The sequence below is a fragment of the Perca fluviatilis genome, chromosome 5 (genome assembly GCF_010015445.1).
Source record: "Perca fluviatilis chromosome 5, GENO_Pfluv_1.0, whole genome shotgun sequence".
NCBI lineage: Eukaryota > Metazoa > Chordata > Actinopteri > Perciformes > Percidae > Perca > Perca fluviatilis.
The window spans coordinates 4,986,479-4,998,802 of NC_053116.1; positions in this window are offsets into that span (position 1 = coordinate 4,986,479).

Sequence of the window (12,324 nt, forward strand, 5' to 3'; positions counted from 1 at the left end):
GGGAAAGAATGCAAACATACATGCACCAATAACCTCATCAGTTCTAACCAAAGCCCATTTCTGAGCTTTCTCTAAAAATCAGGAAGACAAGCTGGAGAAATGGAGGGACGAAGAGGACACAGACTCAACTCTGGGACAGGATCGATAGCATCCGTCACACCTGCATCGGGTGGAAAGACCAACGAGTACGTGAGAAAACCATGTTTGAAGCGTTTGTCTGCATGTTACAACAGGCTGGTGGGCAACATATGGAGCGCGGACCCGAAAAAGGCTGCTCCCACAAAGGACGTGGTCGAGCCAGAGAGAGGCCCAGGCGGGTACCGTGGGCAAAATGGTGAGCCCTACAACCGAGACCAGTGTTGGTACTGCAAGGACTTTGGACATTGGGTATGTAACTGCCTGAAGAAAAAGCAAAACCACCTCAGACAAAGAACAACACTTGTCCCTCTGTTTGACTGAGTCCAACAGCTGATGAGGAAGGTAGTGCTACCACACACACACACACACGCTTCATGCAATGAAGAAATGCTTTGCACTGATACACTGTTTTTGTTATTAGGGACAATTGATAGGTTAGAAAGTTCTGAAAAATAATCTATTCAGTTAAACCATTAACCCTTACTTATCTTCTGAAACCTACAAGAAGATGCCTACTACTGAGTGTAAAGTTAAAGGGGTTCCACTCACATAATTTGATTATTAGAGCTATAGATTTGACACTGAAGATTATTTGGTCATTCTATTTGGTCAATTGGGGTTACAGATCAAACAGTAAGAGAACAATTATCTGTTCCTCTCTCCTGTACATGGGAAAATCAATTCTTGGTGTATGAAGGTTCCACTTATTTGGTTTAGGTAGTGATTTAATGTGCACTTTTATCCTCAACACCTGACGGATTGAGAATTTCTCCTAATGTTCAACTGACGTAACCACGTTAATTACGGTGTGGCTAAAATGACATCACTCAAAGCTGCATCTGCTTTTTATCCCTCATGAAAAGTTTTTTGGTGCAGTGCTGTTTTCATGTAAAATGAACAGAATAGCAGCTTGTTCAGTTTAGTCTTAACAATTAGATTTTACTTGAGCCGGTCACCTAGAATGTCTGTACACGTTCCTGATGTCACTGTAAGACTTTTGCTGCCAAAGCTATTGAAGCGTTCGTGAATATGAATGTTCTGCAGTCTTCCCCGATGCTGGGACTGCCAGATCCCTAAAAACAGTTCATACAGACATACACGTAAATACACATGCTTGCAATGAAGACATGCTTTTTGCACGGTACAAACACTCCCCACACGATAGACAGATCAAATTAGACGCAAAAACAGCACGGTTAACAGAAATAACTTTTGGAATATATGTCCACGTATTCATTGTGTTTGTCTGGTGTGAATACAAATTGCCTAGCATGGTGTTAATTATACAAGGGAAGAAAATTGGATTTGTAGTTGATTCAGGAGCAATAATTTGGGTTAGAGAAGTTTTGTTCTTCAAATCAGAAGCTCTCTGGTAAACTAGTCTTTTCTTTAGAGAAATGGTTAGAAAAATGGTTATCTCAGAGAAGTTCACCATTCTTATGGGTTATGTATATTCAGATCCTTAGGATCCTGAACTAGAAAAGAAAGGAAAATGTTCATTGTTTCTTTCTCCCTTTCATCTGAGTGTCCTGAAAATGTAATTTGAAAATGTCTATTTGAAATTGAAGCCACTGGCTTTAAAGTTGTGCGGTTTGGTAAAAATCACTCTTTGGCTGACATATTTTTGTTGCAGCCTAAAAGTATGCATTTGTTTACAAATTATAATGGAACACGTACCAGGTCAGTCTGTTAATCTCCTGACTACGGTAAAACAAATTGGGACACCTGTAGCTAAGCTTAAGGAATCACAAATATTACATGCATTCCTTTTGTCACCTTTTGACCCTGATGAGGAGGACGTTGAAAAAGTTTTGATTTGAACAAATCAAAGGAGGAGCATGAGTTTTCTTTTGTCTACTGGCATATACACATGTCCAGTGGCTTTTACCTTGACTGATAAACTACAGAAGTTTTTCAGAAATTCTAACTCAAAAGCTCACATTCATGTTTCTTTGTCTCCAACAGAAGAGGAGACAGACCCAGGACACCTTGTGACTATTTTGGAAAATTAATCTGTGACGACTGACACTATTGATAATGTTTTTATTTGTCTCCCGACAGGAGACTATAGAAAACCTATAGAACAGCGCGTCTTGTATTCACAGTGTTGCAGATATTCAGAGAACCTGTGACTACAAATAGATGCATATTTCACGGTAAAAACGACATTTTTATATACTGATGTTTCACCACGCTTTTGTCTCAGGTACAGCGTTATCTCTGGGCAAAACACACAAATGTGACGTGGATTGATTGACAAATTGTTAACCTGTAGTCATCAAGCTGCGTTCGGACTACAGGCCCCAGAAACATCATTACACGCTAAAACAGGAAGTAATCGACAGAAATCCGACCGTGTTTTTAACTCTTTATTGACGGATGGGGTTTATAGTTCCGTGTTTAGATTCTCTAGCACGCACACTTATTCTCTCAAGTAACATAAATAAGAAGAATCATTTTTTATTACGAATGTTAAAGTTTTGTTTCATTCAGGACCTTCGAGCAGTAAATGCAGTGGGTCTATGTGGGTCTATGCTCGAGCACCTAATGTCTCCCACAGCTAAACATAACATTCTGATCAGGGAATGTTGAATGTTTTGATTCTCTGTTGTTTCGTCTAACGTTTTTCTTTCCTCAGAGTTCCAGTGGAAAAGACAGTAAATATTGTTTTATAGTTCTGGGTGATGGTAAGCTGTACACCTTGACACACCTTTGTGAGGAATACATTGAGTTGTTAATTAAAGATGCCATTAATTACTAAAGGAATAACAGTGTGTTTATATGTACCCTTGAGAAATCCTTCTTTCTTTGAGAGAGGACAGCCAGAGGGGGAGACACACACACACACACCACACAGAGATAAGACACAAGCTAAAACCAAACATGAGTAGTACAAGTGAAATTTTGGTTTAAAGAAATGATTTTGATATACATTTTTGTTGAATGTTATATGATATGATGCTTCCCATAACAGGTAATGATTTGGATAAATAGAAGGCTAAAAACTTTAAGTTGTAATGATTCTTGGAACTAGCAGATAGTAATTAGTGTTACTTTGGTTTGTAAACTGGAGATAAAAAAATTACATAAACAATGTATTTTGGGTAATTCGTCTTAGTTTAATGGTGATATTGAATAAATGCAGGTTTAAATGAGATTGAATCCTAAAAGCAGTACATTTCATATCATACTCTAATGAGTTTTTGAGTTGCTGTATCAACAAATTGTTTTAACTAAATTAGTTGATGTTGTCGTTGAAAAATTTACTGAGGTGAAAATTCCCCTAAAGAAATTATTTATTGAACTTTTGTTACGGATAAACAGGATTTGCTTTAAAACCTAGAACAATGTTAAGGATTAGAATATTAAACAGATTATTTATATTGCTTTTGAGTCATGAGCTTTGTCATGTCTCAAATAGGAGGGATATAGTAGCAATGATAAATAAGGGGTTTAATAAAGAGATAAGGGGTTTAATAAAGTAGCAAGGGAAATAAATAGTGTTAAATAATTTTTCTAAAGACGTTTGAAACATTTGTTGTGACATCACTGTAGCTCCAGTTTAAAAGACCTTGGATAACCAAAGTGCTAGAATAGTTAACAATTGTACATTGAGAAAATCTGCTTAGCTGAGAACAAAATTGACAAAATTGATAGTTCAACTGTAAACAAAAGGATCATCTACCCCCTGATTGACACAGTAGTGTAAGGGGATGCAATAGTAATTGTTTTTGTTTTATTGGTTCTGATTTGCTCCAAAGAATTTTGCTCTAAAGATTGTTTTTTGACATAGGTAGGGAGAGGCCCATAATAAAAAACACCTATTTCTTCCACGGCAGTATAAGGGAAATGATAGGTTAGGTTATTGCGTGAGAATTTTCTTCTGCTCTTTTGGCTGTAAGAATCCAGGTGTCAAGTCTGGGGATTCTGTGGTGATAACAACTTCAGGAGGAAGGATTGGCAAATAGACGGTGACCATCGAGATCCTTCCAGTGACACAGGGCAGTGAAAGGTTCCAGGGAGAGTCACCTGGATACACGCATCACTACAAAAGGTTCCAGATGTGGAGGAGAGAACAGGTTTTTCTACAACCGGCAACAAGTGACGAGCAGATCCTCTGCTGAGTCACCTACGTGCCATTTCTGAAGCGACAGGGGAAACTGGAGTTTTCTCACTGTTTGCAACACATTGAGAGAGGAGAAAAACGAGAAGTTTTTCCAAGGAGGAAAAAACCAGAAGCTACATACTGGTATTGTAGCCTGCTGTTTAAAATCATTTCAGAAGACAGCAGTGATACTGATCTCTTCTCTGACAACCACAGCACATTCTCTGACAGTGACAGCAGAATATACTTCACAATTGTAGAGGACACACCACCTCTCTCTCTCTGAACACACACACACACACTCACTGCACATTCTTTTGAGGAACTGTTGACATTCCTCTGAGATAAACACACACAATTTCAGAGCAGAGTGCTTTGAACACACACACAAGGAGCAGACGGACAGAAAGGACTGGAACAGGTACCCTTCAAGAAGAACATGGGGGGTTTTCCACATTTGTAGTGTGATTAATATGATTTTCTATTGCATTTATGGTTTTTTGAAAAGTATGATAAATCACGTGTAACCATTCCTCCCAACATTTACATACACCAACACATTAGGGTGACTGGAGGAAAAGACGGGTGATGCGTTCACTACTTTCCATATCAATGAGAAAATGGTGGTTGGTATACGAATGCTACTAAATTGGGGCTAATTGGGGTTTTGTACCTTATGTGGTTCCTCATGACCACACAAATATAACTGATAGATTATTGATGAAAGAAAGTAAATTATTCTTAAACAGCAATATTGTTAATATTGAACAAAGTTAAGTATAAAGACCTAGGCCATTTTTGTTGTGTGCTTTAGAACTTAGGAAAAGTTCCTTGTGGATCTTTTATTACATTGAGGTAATTTCACTTTCCACATTGACAACACACATAAACACCACGTTTGACTAAGACTTTTGAAAGATTATCTAATAGATACATTTTCTAATAAGGAATTACTTGGGTTTAGTTAGGAAATGTATACGTGATGTAGGTTATAATGATTTTTGTTCACTATTTCTTCGCTCACAGAAATAAGCTATTTCCAGTGAAACCACACACATAGAATAACTGAATTTTATTTGTGCTCTGACAGCACTTAATGATGTTAGTTTTCACTTAAGGAGGGGTCAGTTTTATTCTGATTCTTCTCAACTTTCACTCTGTGAGAGCTTTGATAATTGCACTGAGCGTGCTTCAATTGATTTATATTAAAATAACCAAAGGGGGGGAAGCATTTGATGGCATTGCATAATTTAATTATCAGCTTTATAGAAAATTTGACTTCGCCGTATGGGTAGATATGAAATTAGTAAATGTTCAAACTTCACACCAGGTTATTTTAATGGTTAAATACATAACACATTCTTTACACAAATTATAAGGCACTAGTCTGATGTGACATTAACCAGTGACATTTATGTCCAGGGTTTTTAGCAGATTATGTTTGGTCTTCAGATTTGTTTTGTTTGCTATGTCGTTAAAGTAATCAAGAAAAAGAGTTCACTTCATTCTTATGGTAAATATGATTGAGCCTTCTGACGTATTCCGTCTTTCTGAATATGATAATAATGTTTGGACACCATCTCTGATACTGTGTGAGATTGATTCTTGCTACTATTTAAAAGAGGGTTTTTTTGTACCTTTCCATTTAACATGTAAGAAATAGACATGAAGATCCATAAGGTTGAATAATAAGAAGTGTGATTAATTCTATAATAAGGGTTGAATCTTTAAAAATAAAATTTATTTTTGTGATTATTTTGTAATCAAAAGGGTGAACTGTGGTGGCAAATTTTATTTTAACCATTTGTTTAATGATATTAACCATTGGTTTGATTCTTTCATAACGCCACAAGATTTAGCTTCTTCATGTGTTGATTCAAAAGGCTCCAAGTGAAATAGTTGGCAACCGTGAACTATAGCCCAGTAGAGTTATTTAGTTCTACTAGCCTGAACCTTCTCACATTGTTGTCTTTTGCTTAGATAGAAGTGGAGAAGGCCGATGACTGTTTACGACAGTGAGAACTACGTAGGTTTCTGTCTCCTGAGATAAACTGTTGTTTAGGCTAATGTTAGGAACAGAGAGCAGAGGGCAAGGTGAGACAATGGTTTGACTTTTCATGATGTCCTTTTTTCAACTATGGCCATACTAGAAGATACATTTAGAGGGGTGGCTTAACAGAGTTTCTTCACTTTATGATGTTTGGATGTTTAGACTTTAGGTTAGAAAGACATTTTCAGTTGTGCTGCGTGTACCTTTGAAACTGTGTTTTCTCCATTTGCAAATGTAAATAAATACTCAAAGACCAAACTTTGGTTTAATTCTCAAACAGTCGTTATTCGTTTTGATTTTATCATGAATATCACTAACTTTGCTGCTTCAAGGAAAACTTCCACCACAATTTGAATTAGCTGCACATGAGCTAATATTATATTTAAACTAACGTAATACTAATATCAGAGTGCATTCGGTGGTAAAGCACTGTAATTTAAACTAACTTAATACTAACATCAGAGTGCACTCGGTGGTAAATGCACTGTAATTTAAACTAAAGTAATACTAATATCAGAGTGCATTCATTGCTGCATTTCGACACATTCATTAAGGTTTCTTTTCCCTCTTCGGACACTGTATTAAATGAGTTGGGCAGTGGGTGAGGTTAAACGTTTAATACTAATATCAGAGTGCATTCGGCGGTAAATGATTTGGTTTCCCGTCTTTTTTGTTTGGCGCACATCTAGGCGTGTTAAAATTTATTGTGAACCTACAACCCGTTCTCACTCCCAACTCGTAAAATACAGATGCTTGGTCAGTGTCTCTCAGCATCAGATATTGACGCAAAAAGCACCCTTTAGCTTCTGTATGGAACGCACTGGGCAGAGCAGCAGCTCCACTAAGATGAAGTTGTTTTAAGAGCGAAGGTAACGAGTAGTATGAAAGACCGAAAATCTGCATAACGAGGTAAATTGGGGTGGTGGATGGGTCAAAAAACACAGGTCTTTCACCCAGGAGACAGGGTGGCCTGCGTGCGCGGTTAATGACAGGTCTGTTATTATTCTCGGGCACTACATTGTCAACATCCATGATCTGGAGAACCTCCGACTGAGTTGACTCTCGGGATGGCGATGCCCCAAGAGTAAGAGCAGGCAACTCCTCATCCTGATTATCAGGCGGTGTTGAGTCAGTGGGGAGGGGTGGCATTTCAACTAGCCCCTCATGCTCCACATCTTGTGCATCGGTGTCCATCATCATCCAGACCCATGTCGCTGGTCCCCTCAATGCCGAGACCCAGACCCTCGTCCTGTACTCAGCTCCTCTTGATGAAGTATCTGTTTTTACTTCAGCATCATGGCCATCACTCAGATCATCAGATTCAGACATGTCAGACATCCCGTCTTCAGAGGCAGCATCATAAAGGGGTAGGAAGTTGACTGGCGTTGTCAAGTTCCTGTGTACTGTTTTCTGTTGGCCAGTGTTGCTATGCTGAATCTTGTATGTGTGGTTGTCAGCATTCAGCCCAACCACCAGGTAAACAGCATTCTCCCAGCGGTCAGCAACTTTTTGCTTACCCCACTCTCCTTTGTTGGCCAGCAAGACATGGTCACCAACTTACACAGGTGCTCCTCGAACTTTACGATCATACAAGTGAGCATGTCTCTTTAACTGCTTGATAGCTGCAGTCTGTGCTATTGCCATGGCCTCTTTTAAATCTCTCCTTAAGTGTTGGACGTACTGATCATAGTTCATGACCTCAGGGTTATCCAGAACTGTGCTGAAGGCCATGTCGATTGGCAGTCTTGGTATTCTCCCAAACATCAGCAGAAACGGTGCATAACCTGTGGTCTCGTGGATGGTGCAGTTATAGGCAAAGGTAAGGGACTTAAGCGCCTATGGCCATCTGTGTTTGGCTTTCGGGGGTAGCGCCCGAATCATGTTGCCCAAGGTTCTGTTCATTCTCTCACAGCATCCATTACCCATAGGATGGTAGGGCGTAGTATGGGACTTATCGACACCAGCAAGACTCAAGAGTTCAGCTATCAGAGTACTCTCAAAATTGCCCCCCCTATCTTAGTGAATGCATCTTGGAAAGCCATAAACACAGAAATAGTTATTCCACAACTGATGAGCCACAGACTTGGCAGATTGGTTTGGACGCAAAAAGTCATGTGCCATCTTGGTTAAGTGATCAGTGACGACGAGCACATCCAATGACTTGTTTGCAGAATCTTCAGCAGACCAGAAGTCTATACTAACAAGCTCAAGTGGCTCAGTCGTGATGATGTTCTCTAAGGGTGCTCTGGCCGCCGGCTCAGGAGTCTTGCTCAGCACACATCTCCTGCAACATTTCACATATTCCTTAATATCTTTTTCCCATGCCAGAAAAACCGTTGCCTGGTCAGGTACAAAGTCCGCTGTTGGCCCTGATGACCTGCCCCATCATGGACTCCATCCAAGACCTTTGCTTGCAGCGAAGCAGGAACCACATACAGGTATGTCTTCTTCTTAGTAATGGCGTTCTTTGACATGCGATACAGCACACCTCTCTTCATCACCAGCTTCTCCCAAACTTCTCAGCGACTGGAGGATTTCCACCAACTCCTTAGCACGCTCCCTCCTTGAGGGTCTCCTTCCCCTCTCCACATAGAAGATCACTCTGCACAAGACATGGTCATTCCTCTGCTTATCCATCAGCTGATCACGAGACAGCATTTCCCCACCAATTGGTTCTGATGGCATCACTTCCTGCGGGAGCTGTGGCAGCAGCAGTGCATGGGAACCCACATCAGCGTCCAGCAGCTTGTGTGACTGAAGAACGGCGGCCACTTCCTGTTCAGACAGAGCACCAGATTGGGAAACAAATGCACACTGGCAAACAACAACAGGCTTAACATCAGAGGCTGTGTCAAATGGATGATTAGACCAGCGGAACACATCTTGCACCTTGTCTGTGTGCACAGCATTAGCTTCACCCAGCAGTTCTTTGTATGCAACCCTCGTCAGACGATGGAGTGCACTTGGTCAGACAAAGGGCTCTCGGCTCAGAGCATCTGCAACAATGTTCTTGGTACCCGGAATATAGTTAATATCAAACTGAAACGGTGCAAGTTTGGCGACCCATTGTTGTTCGCACGCGTCTAGTTTTGATTTGGACAGAATGTAGGTCAGCGGGTAATTGTCGGGTCCACACTATGAACTGGTGTCCTCTCAGCCAATGATGAAACTTGTTGCAGACAGCCCATTTCATTGCAAAAAACTCCAATCGATGTGCCGGATATTTGGACTGTGCATAGGTGAGTGACTTGCTGGCAAAAGCAATTGGCCTTGTTCCCAGTCGTCAGCCCAAAGCCTGAGCTTCAGGTTGTGAACCTTGAGGCGCTCAAAAACCTTCTGCAAGCATTCCATTGCCAGTTCTTCAGTGGGTGCAAACACCAGGACATCATTGAGGTAGTACAGTAGGCTGAGGAAGTTCTGATCCCCAAAGATGTTGAGCATCATCCGCATAAATATCGCCGGACTGTTGTAGAGCCCCTGTGGCAGGCATACTCGTACAGTCCAAACGGCGATGAAAAGGCTGTAAACTTTTTGTCACCCTCGTGAACCTCAACATTATAGTAGCCGGAGGTGAGGTCCATGGTAGAAAAGTAGGCGTTGCCACCCAGTGCTGCCAAAGCATCAGCCTGGTGAGGAAGGGTATGCGCGTCTTTGATGGTGTGAGCGTTTATCCAACGGAAGTCATTACAGAGTGTTAGATCGCCAGACTTTTTCCAGACAAGGATGAAGCATAGTCACTGCTGGACTTCCGTATGATCTCCCGTTCCTCCATTTCATCCAAAGCCAGCCTGAGCTTTTCATATTGGTTCAGTGGAATGCGTATGGTATGGCATTCGAAAAGGCTTCTCGTCACTGAGTCGAATTCTATGAAGGCAGCCAGAAGCCTTTCCACAGTCCAACTTATCCTTTGAGAAGATGGATTGGTACTGGGTCAACAGGTGAACAGGTTTCTCTCTACAGGAGGCAGACACATCACATGAATCTACATCTATGTCTGCCAATCCTAAGTCACATAAGACAGAGCTGGGACTGCTTCCAGGTCCGTTGGATCCGCCATTTCTGGGACAGCTGTTAGCTATGGTGGAAGCATCAGATGTCAGGCTCGACACAACCTGCCTTTCAGTCAATATGTCAGCTGCCTTCTGTGTCTACTGCTGCACACAATGCTGTGAGGTGTCACTCACATCAAAGCAGTCAACTTTGTCAGGGACATCACTGCCGGCCCATGTCTCCATGTTAGCGATCAGACTCAAAAGCTGTTGATTCTCAGCTTCACTGTGTTCAGAGGCGGACATGTCATCGCAGAAGTTATTGGACATCTTCAACTGGCGAATCAAATATCTCAAGAGGTTACTGCCAGCAATGAGGTCATCCCCTGGTTTTCAACGACAAATGTGGGGGCGCCACCACGATAGCCATACACCTCCATCTCCAGCTCACACACTCCTACAGGCTTTGTCCCCGACCCACCGGACCCAATTAAAATTACATCTGAAGGTGCCAATGAAGGGCTTTTTAACACTCTCTCCTCCCAAAAGTCTGTTCCACATCTTGGAGCTTAAAGAACAAGCCATTGAACCACTGTCCAGAATAGCCCTCACTTCAACTTTGCCACCAAGTAATACTTTTTCATAGAAGAGATCGTTGAGGGTGCAGTTTTTGTGTGTTCTGTATTATTACTTGACTCGTTAATTTTAACTCCTCACACACACCTCTGTAAACCGATTCAATATCGTCTTTTATTACTGGGGGATCAATAGAAAGCTCAACACTCAACCCCTCCAAATGCTGGCCTTCTAGTTTTCCTGACGTGGGGTGGCTGGTCCTGTGGGCACCATGCTAGCTTGCTTTATGGCTGTTGACTTAGGACATACTGCACTTGTGTGATCAGGGCAAAATACAGAAAGCAGAGATGGTCGCCCGCCAGTGAAATCGGGTATTATGGCCAACATCCCCACACATCTCACAGACCATTGAAGGCCTGGCTCTGTTCCGTTGGCCTCTCTGGAAATGAGGGTTTGACCTGCCCTGAAACTGGGCCTGCTGCGTCTCTGCTCAAGAAGACGGCTCCAACCTAGCAATAATGTGCTCTAGCTGCCCAGCGGACCCCTGAGTCGCCCTGATTTGAACTGGAGGCTAGGCTGGCCTCATCCTCACAGCAGACACTGTGGGATGAGCTGTTGAACTGACCTCTTGTTGTAGCAAGGTGATAGCAGGGGCTGTCTTTGAATGAGGTGAGTACCTCTGATCCCTCTTATGTTCAACCAGCTTTTCACGAACCTCAGCTGCTGTCCAAAGCTATGAAGCTTTACACCTGAATATGAGAGACAGTTCGGGGTCGGGACAATGTCTATTGAACATGGCAGTGAGCTCACAGGACAGATTATCAATCATCTTGTTTTGTCTCTTTAAACAGTCTTCTGCCATCTCCATTGCCCTGTTCAGTCTTAACCAATACTCAAAAGGGTATTCGCTAGGGGCTGGTAAAGTAGCATAAAAATCAGCTAATGGCATGGTGGAGAAAACCGTGTCACTGAAATGCTGCTTTAGTGTATCAAAGACAGGGGCTGGACCATAAAAAAGATTGAGTAAAGGGTTACTACGCATCACTACCTTCACTACTTCCCGTGCCCTCTGAGCTTGCTCATCACTTCCTCAGCTTGCTCAGTAACTGGAGTCCCCGTTTTCCGAAAGTACAGTGCCCTCCACAATTATTATTATTACAATTATTTCCTGTTTAAGATGGGGTCATGGACTTCTAAGAATTCTTTTTTTTTTTAAACAACATAGAACCCAAATCGAAAAAGAGGAAAAAATCCAACCTTTTATTTAAGTTACATTACTTTGGTGGTAAAAAAAAAAATCACACATTTAGAAAAAACTTGAAATCATGTGTCCCACAATTATTGGCCCCCTGATGTTAATAGTACAACTCAACCCCCTTTTGCCAACAAGACAGCACTTAATCTCCTTCTAGAGAGGCAGCATACAAAGGGGTAGGAAGTTGACTGGCGTTGTCAAGTTCCTGTGT